The sequence below is a fragment of the Anas acuta genome, chromosome 2, assembly GCF_963932015.1.
Source record: "Anas acuta chromosome 2, bAnaAcu1.1, whole genome shotgun sequence".
Classification (NCBI taxonomy): Eukaryota; Metazoa; Chordata; class Aves; order Anseriformes; family Anatidae; genus Anas; species Anas acuta.
The window spans coordinates 245,561-263,310 of record NC_088980.1 but is presented as its reverse complement, the minus strand read 5'-3'; the positions used below and the strand labels follow the sequence as shown (position 1 = coordinate 263,310).

Genomic DNA, 17,750 nt, shown 5'->3' with positions numbered 1-17,750 from the left:
GTGTCTGTGAGAGAAAATAAAAAGTTTTTTTTTAGATATGTGAATGGAAAAAGGAGAACTAAAGAATACATAGGGCCGCTCCTTGATAGGGAAGGTCTCCTCACAGACAATGACATAGGCAAAGCAGAGACGCTTAACGCCTTCTTTGCCTCTGTCTTCAATGCCGATGATGGGCTTCGGGACCCAGGGTGCCCTGAGCTGGAGGACCGGGACGGTGGGGATGACAAACTCCCAACCGACCCTGAACGTGTGCGGGATTTGCTACTCCACCTGGAGCCCTACAAGTCCATGGGTCCGGATGGGATTCATCCCCGGGTGCTGAAAGAGCTGGCGGACGTCATCGCGGAACCTCTCTCAATTATTTTTCAACGATCCTGGGAATCTGGAGAGGTCCCGGTAGACTGGAAGCTGGCAAATGTTGTGCCGATTTTCAAGAAGGGTCAGAAAGAAGACCCTAGCAATTACAGGCCTGTCAGTCTCACGTCAGTGCCTGGTAAAATCATGGAGAAGATGGTTCTCAAACTTATTGAGGCACACCTGGGGGACAAAGCAGTCATTGGTCCCAGCCAGCATGGGTTTGTGAAGGGTAGGTCCTGCCTAACTAACCTGATTTCCTTTTATGATAAGATCACCCGTATGGTGGACCAAGGGAAACCAGCTGATGTGATTTTTTTGGACTTCAGCAAGGCTTTTGACACGGTTTCCCATAGGATCCTACTGGACAAAATGTCCACCATACAGCTAAATAAAAACATCATACGATAGGTGAGCAATTGGCTAACGGGCAGGGCCCAAAGGGTTATGGTGAATGGGGCTGCGTCAGGCTGGCGGGCGGTCACCAGTGGGGTCCCTCAAGGCTCCATTTTAGGGCCGGTACTTTTCAATATTTTTATAAACGATCTGGATGTAGGAATAGAAGGTATTTTGAGCAAGTTTGCTGATGACACCAAACTTGGAGGAGTTGTGGACTCGAATGAGGGTGGAAAGGCCTTGCAGAGGGATCTGGATAGGTTGGAGAGCTGGGCGATCACCAACCGCATGAAGTTCAATAAGAGCAAGTGCCAGGTCCTGCACCTGGGACGGGGCAACCCTGGCTGCACGTACAGACTGGGCGATGAGACGCTGGAGAGCAGCCTAGAAGAGAGGGATCTGGGGGTCGTGGTAGACAGCAAGTTGAATATGAGCCAGCAGTGTGCCCTGGCAGCCAGGAGGGCCAACCGTGTCCTGGGGTGCATCAAGCACGGCATTGCTAGTAGGTCAAGGGAGGTGATTGTCCCGCTCTACTCTGCGCTGGTGAGGCCTCACCTCGAGTACTGTGTGCAGTTCTGGGCACCACAGTATAAAAAGGACATGAAACTGTTGGAGAGTGTCCAGAGGAGGGCTACGAAGATGGTGAAAGGCCTGGAGGGGAAGACGTACGAGGAACGGCTGAGGGCACTGGGCGTGTTCAGCCTGGAGAAGAGGAGGCTGAGGGGAGACCTCATCGCAGTCTACAACTTCCTCGTAAGGGGGTGTCGAGAGGCAGGAGACCTTTTCTCCATTAACACCAGTGACAGGACCCGCGGGAACGGGGTTAAGCTGAGGCAGGGGAAATTTAGGCTTGACATCAGGAGGGGGTTCTTCACAGAGAGGCTGGTTGCACACTGGAACAGGCTCCCCAGGGAAGTGGTCACTGCACCGAGCCTGTCTGAATTTAAGAAGAGATTGGACTGTGCACTTAGTCACATGGTCTGAACTTTTGGGTAGACCTGTGCGGTGCCAAGAGTTGGACTTGATGATCCTTAAGGGTCCCTTCCAACTCAGGATATTCTATGATTCTATGATTCTATGATTATCAAAGTGGCAGAACGGAGAGAGTCGCTTCTGTGGTGGTTTGGCCTTGAGCCCTTGGGAATTTGGTAAGAAGGGGGAGAGCGAATTTATTTAGGCCTCAATACCTTTTCAAGCCCCCATATTGATGGATACGTAGGAGTGATTCCTTGTTTTGTGCGAGCTTACTAACAAAGTGCATGAGAAAAATTGGCACTCGGCTTGAAATTCGGCCCTGCTGAAATGTAAATTTTGTGGAAAAGGTGGTTTTGTTTGTCTAGAAGACGGAGGGCTGAGTGCTTCAGGTGTCTTCCCAAAGCCCTGTGGATTTCTGATTGGAACGGGGCTCATCAATAATCTGAAATAGTAACGTTTGTACGTGGACAGAAGAGTTGAATCCCAGAGAACTGGGACATTTGGGAAGAAGATTAGGAAAAGAGAGTAAAAACCTGTCACTGGACCCCCAGTCACTGGAGCCCAAGGTGCGGCTAATGAGGGTGGTGATCTGGGCAGCCCCTCCTCATAAAAGGGCTGCACCTGGGTGAGGGTGGCAGCTGTGGGGCTGGTGGAGGAGGAAGGCGATGAGGGGGCTGTAGTTGCAGTTGGTCTGCCTTGCAGCCCCTCTGCTGCTTGGGGCAGCCAAGCTGAGTCCGGAAAGGTCTTTAGAGAAACCTTGGAGCACGGTGAGGCTACTGAGCGTTGCTGGGACCGTGGCAAGGAAGAAGGTGCGTGCAAGCGGGAGTTCCTGGGATCGTGGAAGTCCTGGGCAGCAGGGCTGCCTGTGTGCTGAGGCTGGCTGGGGGAGGACTCGCCGAAAGTTGGGGTGGGCGGGTGGGCGCGCGCAGGCACGGTGAGCCCCGTATGCGAGGAAAGCCCCGCACGTCTGTGCGCGTGCTGTCATTCTTCAGGAAAAGGCGGAGGTGCTCAATGCCTTCTTTGCCTCAGTCTTTAGCGGCAATACCGGTTGTTCTCTGGATACCCAGTACCCTGAGCTGGTGGAAGGGGATGGGGAGCAGGATGTGGCCCTCACCATCCACGAAGAACTGGTTGGTGACCTGCTACGGCACTTGGATGTGCACAAGTCGATGGGGCCGGATGGGATCCACCCAAGGGTACTGAGAGAACTGGCAGAGGAGCTGGCCAAGCCCCTATCCATCATTTATCAGCAGTCCTGGCTATCGGGGGAGGTCCCAGCTGACTGGCGGCTAGCAAATGTGACGCCCATCTACAAGAAGGGCCGGAGGGCAGACCCGGGGAAATACAGGCCTGTCAGTTTGACCTCAGTACCAGGGAAGCTCATGGAGCAGATCCTCTTGGGAGTCATCATGAGGCACTTGCAGGGCAAGCAGGCGATCAGGCCCAGTCAACATGGGTTTATGGAAGGCAGATCCTGCTTGATGAACCTGATCTCCTTCTACGACAAAGTGACGCGCTGGGTGGACGAGGGAAAGGCTGTGGATGTGGTCTACCTTGACTTCAGCAAGGCTTTTGACACCGTCTCCCACAGCATTCTCCTCAAGAAACTGGCTGCTCATGGCTTGGACTGGCGCACGCTTCGTTGGGTTAGAAACTGGCTGGATGGCCGGGCCCAAAGAGTTGTGGTGAATGGAGCCAAGTCCAGTTGGAGGCCAGTCACTAGTGGCGTCCCCCAGGGCTCGGTGCTGGGGCCGGTCCTCTTTAACATCTTCATCAATGATCTGGACGAGGGCATTGAGTGCACCCTCAGTAAGTTCGCAGATGACACCAAGTTAGGTGCGTGTGTCGATCTGCTCGAGGGTAGGAAGGCTCTGCAGGAGGATCTGGATAGGCTGCTCCGATGGGCTGAGGTCAACTGCATGAAGTTTAACAAGGCCAAGTGCCGGGTCCTGCACCTGGGGCGCAATAACCCCAGGCAGAGCTACAGGCTGGGAGATGAGTGGTTGGAGAGCTGCCAGGCAGAGAAGGACCTGGGAGTGATGGTTGATAGCCGGCTGAATATGAGCCAGCAGTGTGCTCAGGTGGCCAAGAAGGCCAACGGCATCCTGGCTTGTATCAGAAACAGTGTGACCAGCAGGGCTAGGGAGGTGATCGTCCCCCTGTACTCGGCTCTGGTGAGGCCGCACCTCGAGTACTGTGTTCAGTTTTGGGCCCCTCGCTACAAGAAGGACATCGAGGTGCTTGAGCGGGTCCAAAGAAGGGCGACGAAGCTGGTGAGGGGCCTGGAGAACAAGTCCTACGAGGAGCGGCTGAGGGAGCTGGGCTTGTTCAGCCTGGAGAAGAGGAGGCTCAGGGGCGACCTTATCGCTCTCTACAGGTACCTTAAAGGAGGCTGTAGTGAGGTGGGGGTTGGCCTGTTCTCCCATGTGCCTGGTGACAGGACGAGGGGGAATGGGCTAAAGTTGCGCCAGGGGAGTTTTAGGTTAGATGTTAGGAAGAACTTCTTTACCGAAAGGGTTGTTAGGCACTGGAACGGGCTGCCCAGGGAGGTGGTGGAGTCACCATCCCTGGAAGTCTTCAAAAGACGTTTAGATGTAGAGCTTAGGGATATGGTTTAGTGGGGACTGTTAGTGTTAGGTTAGAGGTTGGACTCGATGATCTTGAGGTCTCTTCCAACCTAGAAATTCTGTGATTCTGTGATTCTTCATGAATCTGAGCGACTCTTCCTGTAACGCCCTTGAGTCGACACACGGCAACTGCAGACGACATACAGCATTATACAGCAACTACAGCAATTGTACAACCCAAAGGACTGCCTGTTCTCACCCCAGATGCCCTTGAGGGTTTTCAGACTGCCCCATACTTCTGCATCAGCTGCCGAGTGCACCCACGTCCTTGAGCAAAAGCAGCCCCATGGACGGCTCTGCCTTTGCCTTTGCCTGTGGCAGGCATAAGTCAGACCGTCTTCACCAGTATGGCTTTTTTTTTTTTTTTTTTTTTTTTTTAATATGCCCTGCAAGGACTTTATCCCTTTCTCCGTGTGTAGGAGTTTCCATTGGGCAGGGCTAGCTCGATTGGCAGACTAACCACTAACCAGGTGGTTGTTGCTACATGTGCATCCTACCTGGGCAGCCTGCTCTAAGGAACCTGCTTTGGCAGGGGGGTTGGACCCGATGATATTTCGAGGTCCCTTCCAAGCCCTACAATTCTGTGATTCTGTGATCTGTGGTGGCTTTACCTTTCTAGGCAGTTGATGAACTCCACCACAACTGCTCTCTCACTCCCCTTCCTCAGAAGAGGAGGGGAAGAAGAAAAGGAAAGGAACAACTCGTGGGTTGAGATAAGGATAATTTAATTAAAGGAAAAAAAAACATTAAGGGAAAATTGTTATTAAATAATTTCCCTAAAGGGAAAGGGGAAAAAAAAAAAGGAAAACAAAAGTAAAGGCTGTGTGGAAGTGCAGAGGAAATAAATTACTCTCTACTTCCCCCCCCAACAGTGAGCGATGCTTGACCACGTCCTTGAAGCAGGGCCTCAATGCACATAGCCGATGTTCGGGAGGACAGATGTTCTCCCCACGAGAGCCCACCCCTCCCCTCTTCTTCCACTTTGATTGCTGAGTGTGATGCCATACGGTATGGAATATCCCTTCGGTTGCTTTACGTCAGCTGCCCTGTTGATGTTCCTTCCTCCCCTCTCGCCCACCCCCAGGCCTGCTGGCTCTGGGCGGGGGGCGGGGGGTTGAGGGAATCCTGACCCTGTGCCAGTATTGCTCAGCAGCAGACACAACTCTGGTGTGATACCAGTGCCGTTCTAGCTACAAGTGCAGAGCACAGCACCGTGTGGGCTGCCGCAGGGAAAGTTATCTCCATCCCAGCCAGACCCAGTACAGCATCCCAACGGTTGAATGGCTCAGCACCCATTGCTTTTAGCGTACTCTTTGTCAGTCTGTTGCTGTTTGTTTCTTTATTTATTTTCCCTGGACGCTGGTGCAGGAGAAGGGATGTGGTATACCCGTCCAATGCCATGCTCTTTGGTCCAGCTGTTTATGAGGTCATTGTGGAAATGAATCCCACTGTCTGATTCCATTATTTCTGGTGTGCCGTGTTGACATGGGACTGTGAGAAAATGTCGCGTTTTTGCAGTAGAACGTGTTTTTGCAGTGGAAAATTCCACTAAGCTTGCGTATCCAGAAGTGCTTGTGCAGGCACGACAGCAGCCCAGCAGTGGAGAGTACGTTAAGCAGGTAAGGGGAAGGTCCCACTGTCTCAAAATAAGGAGGACGGGTAAGAAAAGCAGGGCAAGCAGTGCAAAATCACTAAAAGCAAAAGATCGTGGGCCCTGTGGTCACAAGAGAAGATGGGGCAGAAGGAGAAACTAACGGTTGGTCAAGTAAAACTGGATCTGTGCGGTACAGAGACAAGTGTTGAGTAGCTCGTGAACCTGTTGCACTCAGCCAGGGAGGAAACGGGAGGAATCAAGCCTCGGTTAAGAGGGTTATAATACAAGGTTACGATATGCTTTTGGGGGTTGCTCCCGCTTGCAGGACCCCCGCCGCTGCGATCGAGAATAAAACAGCTTTGCAGAAGACCCTGTCTGAGCAAGTTATTGAGGTTTTGTTTTTTTTTTCTTTTATTCCTCCCCTCCCAAGACTTGCCTTTCAAAGCCCAGGATGGCGTTCCGGGTGGAAAGCCACGTTTCCAGGGGAAGGAGGGGAAGGCGACAGGGCCTGGCCGCGACGCCGGGGCAGGGGGAGCCCCTGCAGCTGCTGAGCTTCGGCACAGCTCAGCGCCACGCAGCCGTTTCCTCGCTGCCTCAATCTCACCCCTCCGGGAAAGGGGGGAGAATCGGGGGGGGGGGGGGGGGTAACGCGTGCCGGCTGAGATAAAGACAGTTCAACAGGACAGAAAATTAAGAGCAAGTAGTGACAACCACGCGCACGCAGGCACCGAGCTCCCGCCGCACGCTGCAGGTGCTCCCCACACGCGTGTCCGATGGCCCAGCCGCTTCCTGAGCAGCAGCCGCCCCCCGGCCGTCCTTCCCGGCCGGTGCTCCGCGTGACGGCGTGCGCTCCGGACGGCCCTTTGCGGGCAGCTCGGGTCGCTGTCCCGGTCGCGCCTCCTCCCAGCTCCCGGAGCACACACAGCGTCTCCTCTCCGCCCAGAGCTCGCGGCCCCTCCTCGTGCGGCGGCTCCGCTCCGCCCCGCGGCCCCGTGCCTCGCTCCGGAGGCGTCCGCAGGCGCTGAACGGAAGGGCGGAGGACCCCCGCCGGAGGCAGCGCCGTGACTCCCGGCCAGAGCTCCCCGGCCGGCCGCGCGCAGCTCCCGCGGCGCTGCTCGGGGCCGCCGGGGCGGGCGGCCTGGGGCCCCGGCCAATGAGGCGGCAGCTAGCGGCGCGGCTCCGCGGAGATGGGCGGGGCATGCAAATTCGTGTCGGGGCCCAGCCAATCGGGCGCTTGGGGGCCCGAACGGGCCGCTGGGAGGCCGCGGCGGCGGGGCGCTTGGGGGTCGCGGCTGCGAGCGGAGCGCGGGCGAGGGCGGGCGAGGGCGGCGGGTTGAGGCCCGGGAGGGCGGGGGCGGGCGGTGGAGCAGTGTCCGTGAGGTCGGGGTGGTGGGCGCGGGAGCGGGCGGCGCGGGGTGGGGGCGTCGGGCATCGCTTCTCGGCCTTTTGGCTAAGATCAAGTGTAGTATCTGTTCTTATCAGTTTAATATCTGATACGTCCTCGATGAGAGGACTTTATATTAAACGGATTTTTGGGCTCGGGAGTTGGATCCGGAGCTTGCTCCCTCCGCTCCGCGCATCGTCCCGGTATTGCAGTACCTCCGGGAACGGTGCACCTCCCTCGGGAGGTTGCTGTGCGAGTGCAAAGACAGAGCTGGACGCTGGGGGGCGGGGGAACGCGCGGCGCTTCCGAGGCGCGGGACGGGGCAGCGGCCTCCGAGGAGCAGCTGCCGCCCGGCCGCCGCAGGCTTCCCGGCTCGGCGGAGGGCACGGCGCGGCCCAGCGCGTGCGCTCGCTTCCCGCCTCGCTGCCCCTTCCGCGGGCCGGAACGGCTCTCTGCCCCCCCGCCAGCGCCTGCCGCCCCTTTGCACCGGGGAAGCGGCCGAGGCGCGGCGGGGGCAGCGTGGTTCGGAAGGTTTTCTTGGGCTTGCCGCTGGGGCTGGCGAGAGACGGAGTTAGGAGAATCTGATCGGGTAGAGAGAGAGCGCTGGCAGCATGCAACTAGGATGCTCCCTGCTGTCTCTGCCGACTATGCTGCCTTGTGCAAAATAACTAAAGCAAGAAGCCTCGGGCCCCTTACCGAGGTCAGTCTCTTCGTAACAGTGGGAGCCTGTCTTAAGAAACTGGCAGAAACCGGTCCTGGGCATGGACAGGAGCCAAGGAGCAACCGACTCTGCGCAAAGACAAGAGGGCAGCTAGCGGGGACAAGGAAGAGCCACCAACCTTCATCCCCATGACCCCCGACGACCGCCACCGGGAGACACTGCGCGAGCGCGGGTGGGGGGTGTAATACACAATAAATGTTTGTTCATTGTCTTTTGTAAAAACAAGGAGTTCTGTTTGAGGATCGGGAGTTGTGAAAACTCCCTGCTGAAGTAAGGAGCTGTATAATGCTTGCCTAGACACTATGAAAATTCTTTTGCTTAATGTAACAAAAAAGAGACCCCCCCCCTTCTCTCCTTCTGCATCTCAGTTGCCTCTTTTGTTTAAAGACCCTGCTGTAAAGCTCATGTAACCATCTCCTGATAAGTTGCTAACCTAGTGTATCAACATCCTGCCTTCCTGTCTCATGCTGGGCCAACATGAGCAAATAAAAAAAGAAGTTGAACCACAACGCCGAGGAAGACTACGGCCTTCATCTTCACGACCACCAGAGGGACAGAGACGACCCCCTAGCAACAGTGCGCGCAGTCGCAGAATATACCAGGATGTGCTGCGTAATCCTGGAATTACCAAGATATAAAAAGGGACACTGGTGGGGGTGAGGTGCGCGCCGTTGGTGGAGCCGAGACTCCCCGGCCGCTCAGCGCTGTTTTGCTTGCTGTTGCTTACTCAGTAAATTCCTTTCTATTATTAATGCAATGCTCTCTGAAAATTAATTAAGGGGGCAACTTATAACAGGGGGGTGCTTGTGGAAATGACTTCTCGAACTACTTTTAACGTGAGGCGGGGACGGGCTGCGAATACGTGTAGGCGCACTGTGAAACTTCGTGCAAATGAAACTCTTTGCTGCGTAGAACCGCGGCAAATCGCCGCGTCCAGTGCACACGACTTTGGCGGGACTACCCCCCCGTGCTGCCCAGCGCTGACTAAACAGACCTACTTTTGCAGTCTTGCTGATTGTGGACTCTGTTTGCCGCAAGTCAGTTTGGCGAGCCGGCCGGGAGAGACGTTCCGCTCGCTCGGCTGCGGGATGGGCTGCGGAGCGGACGCCCCTAGGTGCACCCCGAGCATTTTCCTCGGGGGAGCCTCCGCTATGAGCCGCTCACCGCGGGAGCAGACAAAGACCTCCTGAGGCCGCGGACAAACAGTAAGCTTTACAGTACAGGAAGGGCCCGTAAGTCGTACAGGTGGCCGGGGCGGCTGGTAAGTCGCGCAGAGACGTCTGGCGTTCAGCAGAGTCCCCGTATGGGAGGAGGGTACGCTACAGGCTGACCGATAGAGATGTCGGGGGGGGTGGTTGCTGGCCGATAGAGCGGCCGCTAGAGATCTTGGGAGTAGACGGAGCAAATGCGAGGTTACCGCTGCGTCCCAGTTTTGGGAGCCAGGACGGACCTGCTAATGACCGCATCAGAAGCAGGAGAAGGGTAAGCGGGCCTCTCGAAATTGTGACAAGGTTACCCGGGTAATAGCAGCAGCTGCTGGGGGGATGTTAACTGGAGTGGTAATCATTGCGTGTCTTATTTGTAGGTGTCTGGGTATGTCACGTTGAAAGCGTTGGCGTAAGTGTGTGTGTTTGAGACAAAGTGCTGTTGTGAAGTGACTTACGAACACGTTTGATTGTTGTTTTAAGTGATATATTCTTGTGGTATGAGCGAGGAGTGCAGGGGGCGTCTTTGCGTGACGGCGTGATTGTGCTGGGTGAGCGAGACGCAGCATCGCCGCGAAGCGAGTGCGGCGTTCCGATCCGCGGTCCCGTATCCTCCGGGAGGGGAGCGGCCGGGGATGGACGAAGCGCACGACAGACCAAAAGGAAGTGCTGTTTGATCCAAGTGCTGACTGGTTGTGCCCAATATATGCGCCCGGCGGTGCATCTCGTAATCCCATTTTTGTTCTGAAATGTTTGGAGTGTGACAAGGAGGAAGGTGGCGGCGTTATCTAAGTGACAGTGTAGAAGTTTGGATATATTTGCTGTGGTGTTTGGTCAGTTTCCCAGGTATCGGGGGAGAGGGGCTGACCGATTCTACACGAACGCATGCAGTATTAGGAATAAAATGGGTGAGCTAGAAGTACTGGCCCAGTCCCGCAACTACGACATCATCGGCATAAGCGAAACCTGGTGGGATGAGTCCTGTGACTGGGGTGTTGCGATAGATGGTTACAGGCTCTTCAGGAGGGACAGGCAGGGTCGGCGAGGTGGTGGGGTGGCGATGTATGTGAAGCAGGGGCTGGACTGTGTGGAACTTCAGGTCGGCGATGGCAAAGTTGAGAGCCTCTGGGTAAGGATCAAGGGACGAACGAATAAAGGGGATGTCGTTGTGGGAGTCTATTACAGACCGCCTGGCCAGGACGATAGCGCCGATAAATTATTCTTTACAGAACTAAGAGAGGCCTCGAGATTAACTCCCCTTGTCCTTATGGGGGACTTCAACCTGCCAGACGTTAACTGGGAGTGCCACACGGCTGACACGAGCAAGTCCAGGAGGTTCATGAAGCACCTAGATGATAACTTCTTGGTGCAGGTGCTAACGGAGCCAACTAGGAAAGGTGCCCTCCTAGACCTGTTGCTAGAAAACAGAGAGGGTCTGGTGGGAGATGTGGTGATTGGTGGCCGCCTCGGTCATAGCGACCATGAAGTGGTTGAGTTCAAAATTTACGGTGACAGAAGGAAAAGTGCCACCAAAACCTCATCCCTAGATATGGGGAAAGCGGACTTCAGGCTGCTCAGGGAACTAGTCAGCAAGGTCCCCTGGGAAACTGCTCTTGAAGGCCTCGATGTCCACCAGTGCTGGTCATTCTTTAAGCGATGCCTCCTAGAAGCACAAGATCAGCCAATTCCTAAATATCACAAGTCAGGCAGGCGGGGCAGGAGGCCGGCGTGGCTGACCAGGAACGTTCTAATGGAGATTAGGCGGAAACAGAGAGTGTTTCGCTACTGGAAGGAGGGCCAGGTGTCCTGGAAAGAATACAGGGATGCTGTTCGTGTTTGTAGGGAGAAAATTCGTGTGGCTAAAGCACACCTAGAGTTGAAGCTGGCTGTGTCTGTGAGAGAAAATAAAAAGGTTCTTTTTAGATATGTGAATGGAAAAAGGAGAACTAAAGAATACATAGGGCCGCTCCTTGATAGGGAAGGTCTCCTCACAGACAATGACATAGGCAAAGCAGAGACGCTTAACGCCTTCTTTGCCTCTGTCTTCAATGCCGATGATGGGCTTCGGGACCCAGGGTGCCCTGAGCTGGAGGACCGGGACGGTGGGGATGACAAACTCCCAACCGACCCTGAACGTGTGCGGGATTTGCTACTCCACCTGGATCCCTACAAGTCCATGGGTCCGGATGGGATTCATCCCCAGGTGCTGAAAGAGCTGGCGGACGTCACCGCGGAACCTCTCTCAATTATTTTTCAACGATCCTGGGAATCTGGAGAGGTCCCGGTAGACTGGAAGCTGGCAAATGTTGTGCCGATTTTCAAGAAGGGTCAGAAAGAAGACCCTAGCAATTACAGGCCTGTCAGTCTCACGTCAGTGCCTGGTAAAATCATGGAGAAGATGGTTCTCAAACTTATTGAGGCGCACCTGGGGGACAAAGCAGTCATTGGTCCCAGCCAGCATGGGTTTGTGAAGGGTAGGTCCTGCCTAACTAACCTGATTTCCTTTTATGATAAGATCACCCGTATGGTGGACCAAGGGAAACCAGCTGATGTGATTTTTTTGGACTTCAGCAAGGCTTTTGACACGGTTTCCCATAGGATCCTACTGGACAAAATGTCCACCATACAGCTAAATAAAAACATCATACGATGGGTGAGCAATTGGCTAACGGGCAGGGCCCAAAGGGTTATGGTGAATGGCGCTGCGTCAGGCTGACGGGCGGTCACCAGTGGGGTCCCTCAAGGCTCCATTTTAGGGCCGGTACTTTTCAATATTTTTATAAACGATCTGGATGTAGGAATAGAAGGTATTTTGAGCAAGTTTGCTGATGACACCAAACTTGGAGGAGTTGTGGACTCGAATGAGGGTGGAAAGGCCTTGCAGAGGGATCTGGATAGGTTGGAGAGCTGGGCGATCGCCAACCGCATGAAGTTCAATAAGAGCAAGTGCCAGGTCCTGCACCTGGGACGGGGCAACCCTGGCTGCACGTACAGACTGGGCGATGAGACGCTGGAGAGCAGCCTAGAAGAGAGGGATCTGGGGGTCGTGGTAGACAGCAAGTTGAATATGAGCCGGCAGTGTGCCCTGGCAGCCAGGAGGGCCAACCGTGTCCTGGGGTGCATCAAGCACGGCATCGCTAGTAGGTCGAGGGAGGTGATTGTCCCACTCTACTCTGCGCTGGTGAGGCCTCACCTCGAGTACTGTGTGCAGTTCTGGGCACCACAGTATAAAAAGGACATGAAACTGTTGGAGAGTGTTCAGAGGAGGGCTACGAAGATGGTGAAAGGCCTGGAGGGGAAGACGTACGAGGAACGGCTGAGGGCACTGAGCCTGTTCAGCCTGGAGAAGAGGAGGCTGAGGAGAGACCTCATCGCAGTCTACAACTTCCTCGTAAGGGGGTGTTGAGAGGCAGGAGACCTTTTCTCCATTAACACCAGCGACAGGACCCACGGGAACGGGGTTAAGCTGAGGCAGGGGAAATTTAGGCTTGACATCAGGAGGGGGTTCTTCACAGAGAGGGTGGTTGCACACTGGAACAGGCTCCCCCGGGAAGTGGTCACTGCCCCGAGCCTGTCAGAATTTAAGAAGAGATTGGACTGTGCACTTAGTCACATGGTCTGAACTTTTGGGTAGACCTGTGCGGTGTCAAGAGTTGGACTTGATGATCCTTAAGGGTCCCTTCCAACTCAGGATATTCTATGATTCTATGATTATCAAATTGGCAGAACGGAGAGAGTCGCTTCTGTGGTGGTTTGGCCTTGAGCCCTTGGGAATTTGGTAAGAAGGGGGAGAGCGAATTTATTTAGGCCTCAATACCTTTTCAAGCCCCCGTATTGATGGATACGTAGGAGTGATTCCTTGTTTTGTGCGAGCTTACTAACAAAGTGCATGAGAAAAATTGGCACTCGGCTCGAAATTCGGCCCTGCTGAAATGTAAATTTTGTGGAAAAGGTGGTTTTGTTTGTCTAGAAGACGGAGGGCTGAGTGCTTCAGGTGTCTTCCCGAAGTCCTGTGGATTTCTGATTGGAACGGGGCTCATCAATAATCTGAAATAGTAACGTTTGTACGTGGACAGAAGAGTTGAATCCCAGAGAGAACTGGGACGTTTGGGAAGAAGATTAGGAAAAGAGAGTAAAAACCTGTCACTGGAGCCCCAGGTGCGGCTAATGAGGGTGGTGATCTGGGCAGCCCCTCCTCATAAAAGGGCTGCACCTGGTTGAGGGTGGCAGCTGTGGGGCTGGTGGAGGAGGAAGGCGATGAGGGGGCTGTAGTTGCAGTTTGTCTGCCTTGCAGCCCCTCTGCTGCTTGGGGCAGCCAAGCTGGGTCCGGAAAGGTCTTTAGAGAAACCTTGGAGCACGGTGAGGCTACTGAGCGTTGCTGGGACCGTGGCAAGGAAGAAGGTGCGTGCAAGCGGGAGTTCCTGGGATCGTGGAAGTCCTGGGCAGCAGGGCTGCCTGTGTGCTGAGGCTGGCTGGGGGAGGACTCGCCGAAAGTTGGGGTGGGCGGGTGGGCGCGCGCAGGCACGGTGAGCCCCGTATGCGAGGAAAGCCCCGCACGTCTGTGCGCGTGCTGTCATTCTTCATGAATCTGAGCGACTCTTCCTGTAACGCCCTTGAGTCGACACATGGCAACTCAGGCAGACGACATACAGCATTATACAGCAACTACAGCAATTGTACAACCCAAAGGACTGCCTGTTCTCCCCCCAGATGCCCTTGAGAGTTTTCAGACTGCCCCATACTTCTGCATAAGCTGCCGAGTGCACCCACGTCCTTGAGCAAAAGCAGCCCCATGGACGGCTTTGCCTTTGCCTTAGCCTGAGGCAGGCATAAGTCAGACCGTCTTCACCAGTATGGCTTTTTTTTTTAAATTATTGTTGTTGTTGTTGTTGTTGTTATTATTATTATTATGCCCTGCAAGGACTTTATCCCTTTCTCCGTGTGTAGGAGTTTCCATTGGGCAGGGCTAGCTCGATGGGCAGACTAACCAGGTGGCTGTTGCTACATGTGCATCCTACCTGGGCAGCCTGCTCTAAGGAACCTGCTTTGGCAGGGGGGTTGGACCCGATGATATTTCGAGGTCCCTTCCAAGCCCTACAATTCTGTGATCTGTGGTGGCTTTACCTTTCTAGGCAGTTGATGAACTCCACCGCAACTACTCTCTCACTCCCCTTCCTCAGAAGAGGAGGGGAAGAAGAAAAGGAAAGGAACAACTCGTGGGTTGAGATAAGGATAATTTAATTAAAGGAAAAAAAATATTAAGGGAAAATTGTTATTAAATAATTTCCCTAAAGGGAAAGGGGGGGAAAAAAAAAAAAAGGAAAACAAAAGTAAAGGGTGTGTGGAAGTGCAGAGGAAAGAAATTACTCTCTACTTCCCCCCAGTGAGCGATGCTTGACCACGTCCTTGAAGCAGGGCCTCAATGCACATAGCCGATGTTCGGGAGGACAGATGTTCTCCCCACGAGAGCCCACCCCTCCCCTCTTCTTCCACTTTGATTGCCGAGTGTGACGCTATACGGTATGGAATATCCCTTCGGTTGCTTTACGTCAGCTGCCCTGCTGATGTTCCTTCCTCCCCTCTCGCCCACCCCCAGGCCTGCTGGCTCTGGGCGGGGGGTTGAGGGAATCCTGACCCTGTGCCAGTATTGCTCAGCAGTAGACACAGCTCTGGTGTGATACCAGTGCCGTTCTAGCTACAAGTGCAGAGCACAGCACCGTGTGGGCTGCCGCAGGGAAAGTTATCTCCATCCCAGCCAGACCCAGTACAGCATCCCAGCGGTTGAATGGCTCAGCACCCATTGCTTTTAGCGTACTCTTTGTCAGTCTGTTGCTGTTTGTTTGTTTATTTTCCCTGGACGCTGGTGCAGGAGAAGGGATGTGGTATACCCGTTCAATGCCATGCTCTTTGGTCCAGGTGTTTATGAGGTCATTGTGGAAATGAATCCCACTGTCTGATTCCATTATTTCTGGTGTGCCGTGTTGACATGGGACTGCGAGAAAATGTCGCGTTTTTGCAGTAGAACGTGTTTTTGCAGTGGAAAATTCCACTAAGCTCGCGTATCCAGAAGTGCTTGTGCAGGCACGACAGCAGCCCAGCAGTGGAGAGGACGTTAAGCAGGTAAGGGGAAGGTCCCAGTGTCCCAAAATAAGGAGGACGGGTAAGAGAAGCAGGGCAAGCAGTGCAAAATCACTAGAAGCAAAAGATCGTGGGCCCTGTGGTCACAAGAGAAGATGGGGCGGAAGGAGAAATTAACGGTTGGTCAAGTAAAACTGGATCTGTGCGATACAGTCACAAGTGCTGAGTAGCTCGTGAACCTGTTGCACTCAGCCAGGGAGGAAACGGGAGGAATCAAGCCTCGGTTAAGAGGGTTATAATATAAGGTTACGATATGCTTTTGCGGGTTGCTCCCGCTTGCAGGACCCCCGCCGCTGCAATCGTGAAGAAAACAGCTTTGCAGAAGACCCTGTCTGAGCAAGTTATTGAGTTTTTTTTTTTCTTTCTTTTTTTCCTCCCCTCACAAGACTTGCCTTTCAAAGCCCAGGATGGCGTTCCGGGTGGAAAGCTACGTTTCCAGCCGTGCAGCGGCTGCTTCCAGCACCCCAAGCACACGGCGCTTGCCAGCTTCACGGGAGCCGGTTCGGCTCCGCGGAGATGGGCGGGGCGTGCAGATCCCGCCGGAGGGGAGGGGAGGGGAGGGGAGGGGAGGGGAGGGGAGGGGAGGCCGGGCGAAGGGGAGGGGAGGGGAGGGGAGGGGGCGGGAGGCCGGGCGAAGGGAAGGGGCGGGGCGAATGCGAGGAGGAGGCGGAGCCGCGCCAATGAGCGCGGAGCGAAGGGCGGGCGCAGAGGCTTCGTGGGCGGGGCACGCGGCCGGCGAGGCGCGGGGCGGGGCGGGGCATGCAAATTCGTGTCGGGGCCCAGCCAATCGGGCGCTTGGGGGCCCGAACGGGCCGCTGGGAGGCCCCGGCGCCGCGGCGGCGGGGCGCTTGGGGGTCGCGGCTGCGAGCGGAGCGCGGGCGAGGGCGGGCGAGGGCGGCGGGTTGAGGCCCGGGAGGGCGGGGGCGGGCGGTGGAGCAGTGTCCGTGAGGTCGGGGTGGTGGGCGCGGGAGCGGGCGGCGCGGGGCCGGGCGGGCGGGCATCGCTTCTCGGCCTTTTGGCTAAGATCAAGTGTAGTATCTGTTCTTATCAGTTTAATATCTGATACGTCCTCGATGAGAGGACTTTATATTAAACGGATTTTTGGGCTCGGGAGTTGGATCCGGAGCTTGCTCCCTCCGCTCCGCGCATCGTCCCGGTATTGCAGTACCTCCGGGAACGGTGCACCTCCCTCGGGAGGTTGCTGTGCGAGTGCAAAGACAGAGCTGGACGCTGGGGGGCGGGAGGACGCGCGGCGCTTCCGCGGCGGGGGACGGGGCAGTGGCCCCCGAGCAGCTGCCGCCCGGCCGCCGCAGGCTTCCCGGCTCCGCGGAGGGCACGGCGCGGCCCAGCGCGTGCGCTCGCTTCCCGCCTCGCTGCCCCTTCCGCGGGCCGGAACGGCTCTCTGCCCCCTCGCGCTCCCGCCAGCGCCTGCCGCCCCTTTGCACCGGGGAAGCGGCCGGGGCGCGGCGGGGACAGCGTGGTTCGGAAGGTTTTCTTGGGCTTGCCGCTGGGGCTGGCGAGAGAGGGCGTTAGGAGAATCTGATCGGGTAGAGAGCGCTGGCAGCATGCAACTAGGATGCTCCCTGCTGTCTCTGCCGACTATGCTGCCTTGTGCAAAATAACTAAAGCAAGAAGCCTCGGGCCCCTTGCCGAGGTCACTCTCTTCGTAAGAGTGGGAGCCTGTCTTAAGAAACGGGCAGAAACCGGTCCTGCGCATGGACAGGAGCCAAGGAGCAACCGACTCTGCGCAAAGACAAGAGGGCAGCTAGCGGGGACAAGGAAGAGCCACCAACCTTCATCCCCATGACCCCCGACGACCGCCACCGGGAGACACTGCGCGAGCGCGGGTGGGGGGGTGCTTGTGGAAATGACTTCTCGAACTGCTTTTAACGTCAGGCGGGGACGGGCTGCGAATGCGTGTAGGCGCGCTGTGAAACTTTGTGCAAATGAAACTCTTTGCTGCGTAGAACCGCGGCAAATTGCCGCGTCCGCTGCACACGACTTTGGCGGGACTACCCCCCCGTGCTGCCCAGCGCTGAATAAACAGACCTACTTTTGCAGCCTTACTGACTGTGGACTCTGCCGCAAGTCAGTTTGGCGAGCCGGCCGGGAGAGACGTTCCACTCGCTCGGCTGCGGAGCGGACGCCCCTAGGTGCACCCCGAGCATTTTCCTCGGGGGAGCCTCCGCTCTGAGCCGCTCACCGCGGGAGCAGACAAAGCCCTCCTGAGGCCGCGGACAAACGGTAAGCTTTACAGTACAGGAAGGGCCCGTAAGTCGTACGGGTGGCCGGGGCGGCTGGTAAGTCGCGCAGAGACGTCTGGCGGGCAGCAGAGTCCCTGTATGGGAGGAGGGTA

The 17,750-nt window shown here is 55.8% G+C and overlaps 2 non-coding genes across 2 annotated transcripts; both read left to right on the top strand.

The window, feature by feature from the left end:
- Positions 1-7,376: 7,376 nt before the first annotated feature.
- Positions 7,377-7,567, top strand: LOC137852833 (U2 spliceosomal RNA). Its single transcript, XR_011094062.1, has one exon. It is a non-coding gene; the product is annotated as a U2 spliceosomal RNA (small nuclear RNA).
- Positions 7,568-16,393: 8,826 nt separating this feature from the next.
- LOC137852832 (U2 spliceosomal RNA) lies at positions 16,394-16,584 on the top strand. Its single transcript, XR_011094061.1, has one exon. It is a non-coding gene; the product is annotated as a U2 spliceosomal RNA (small nuclear RNA).
- The last annotated feature ends 1,166 nt before the right edge of the window (positions 16,585-17,750 follow it).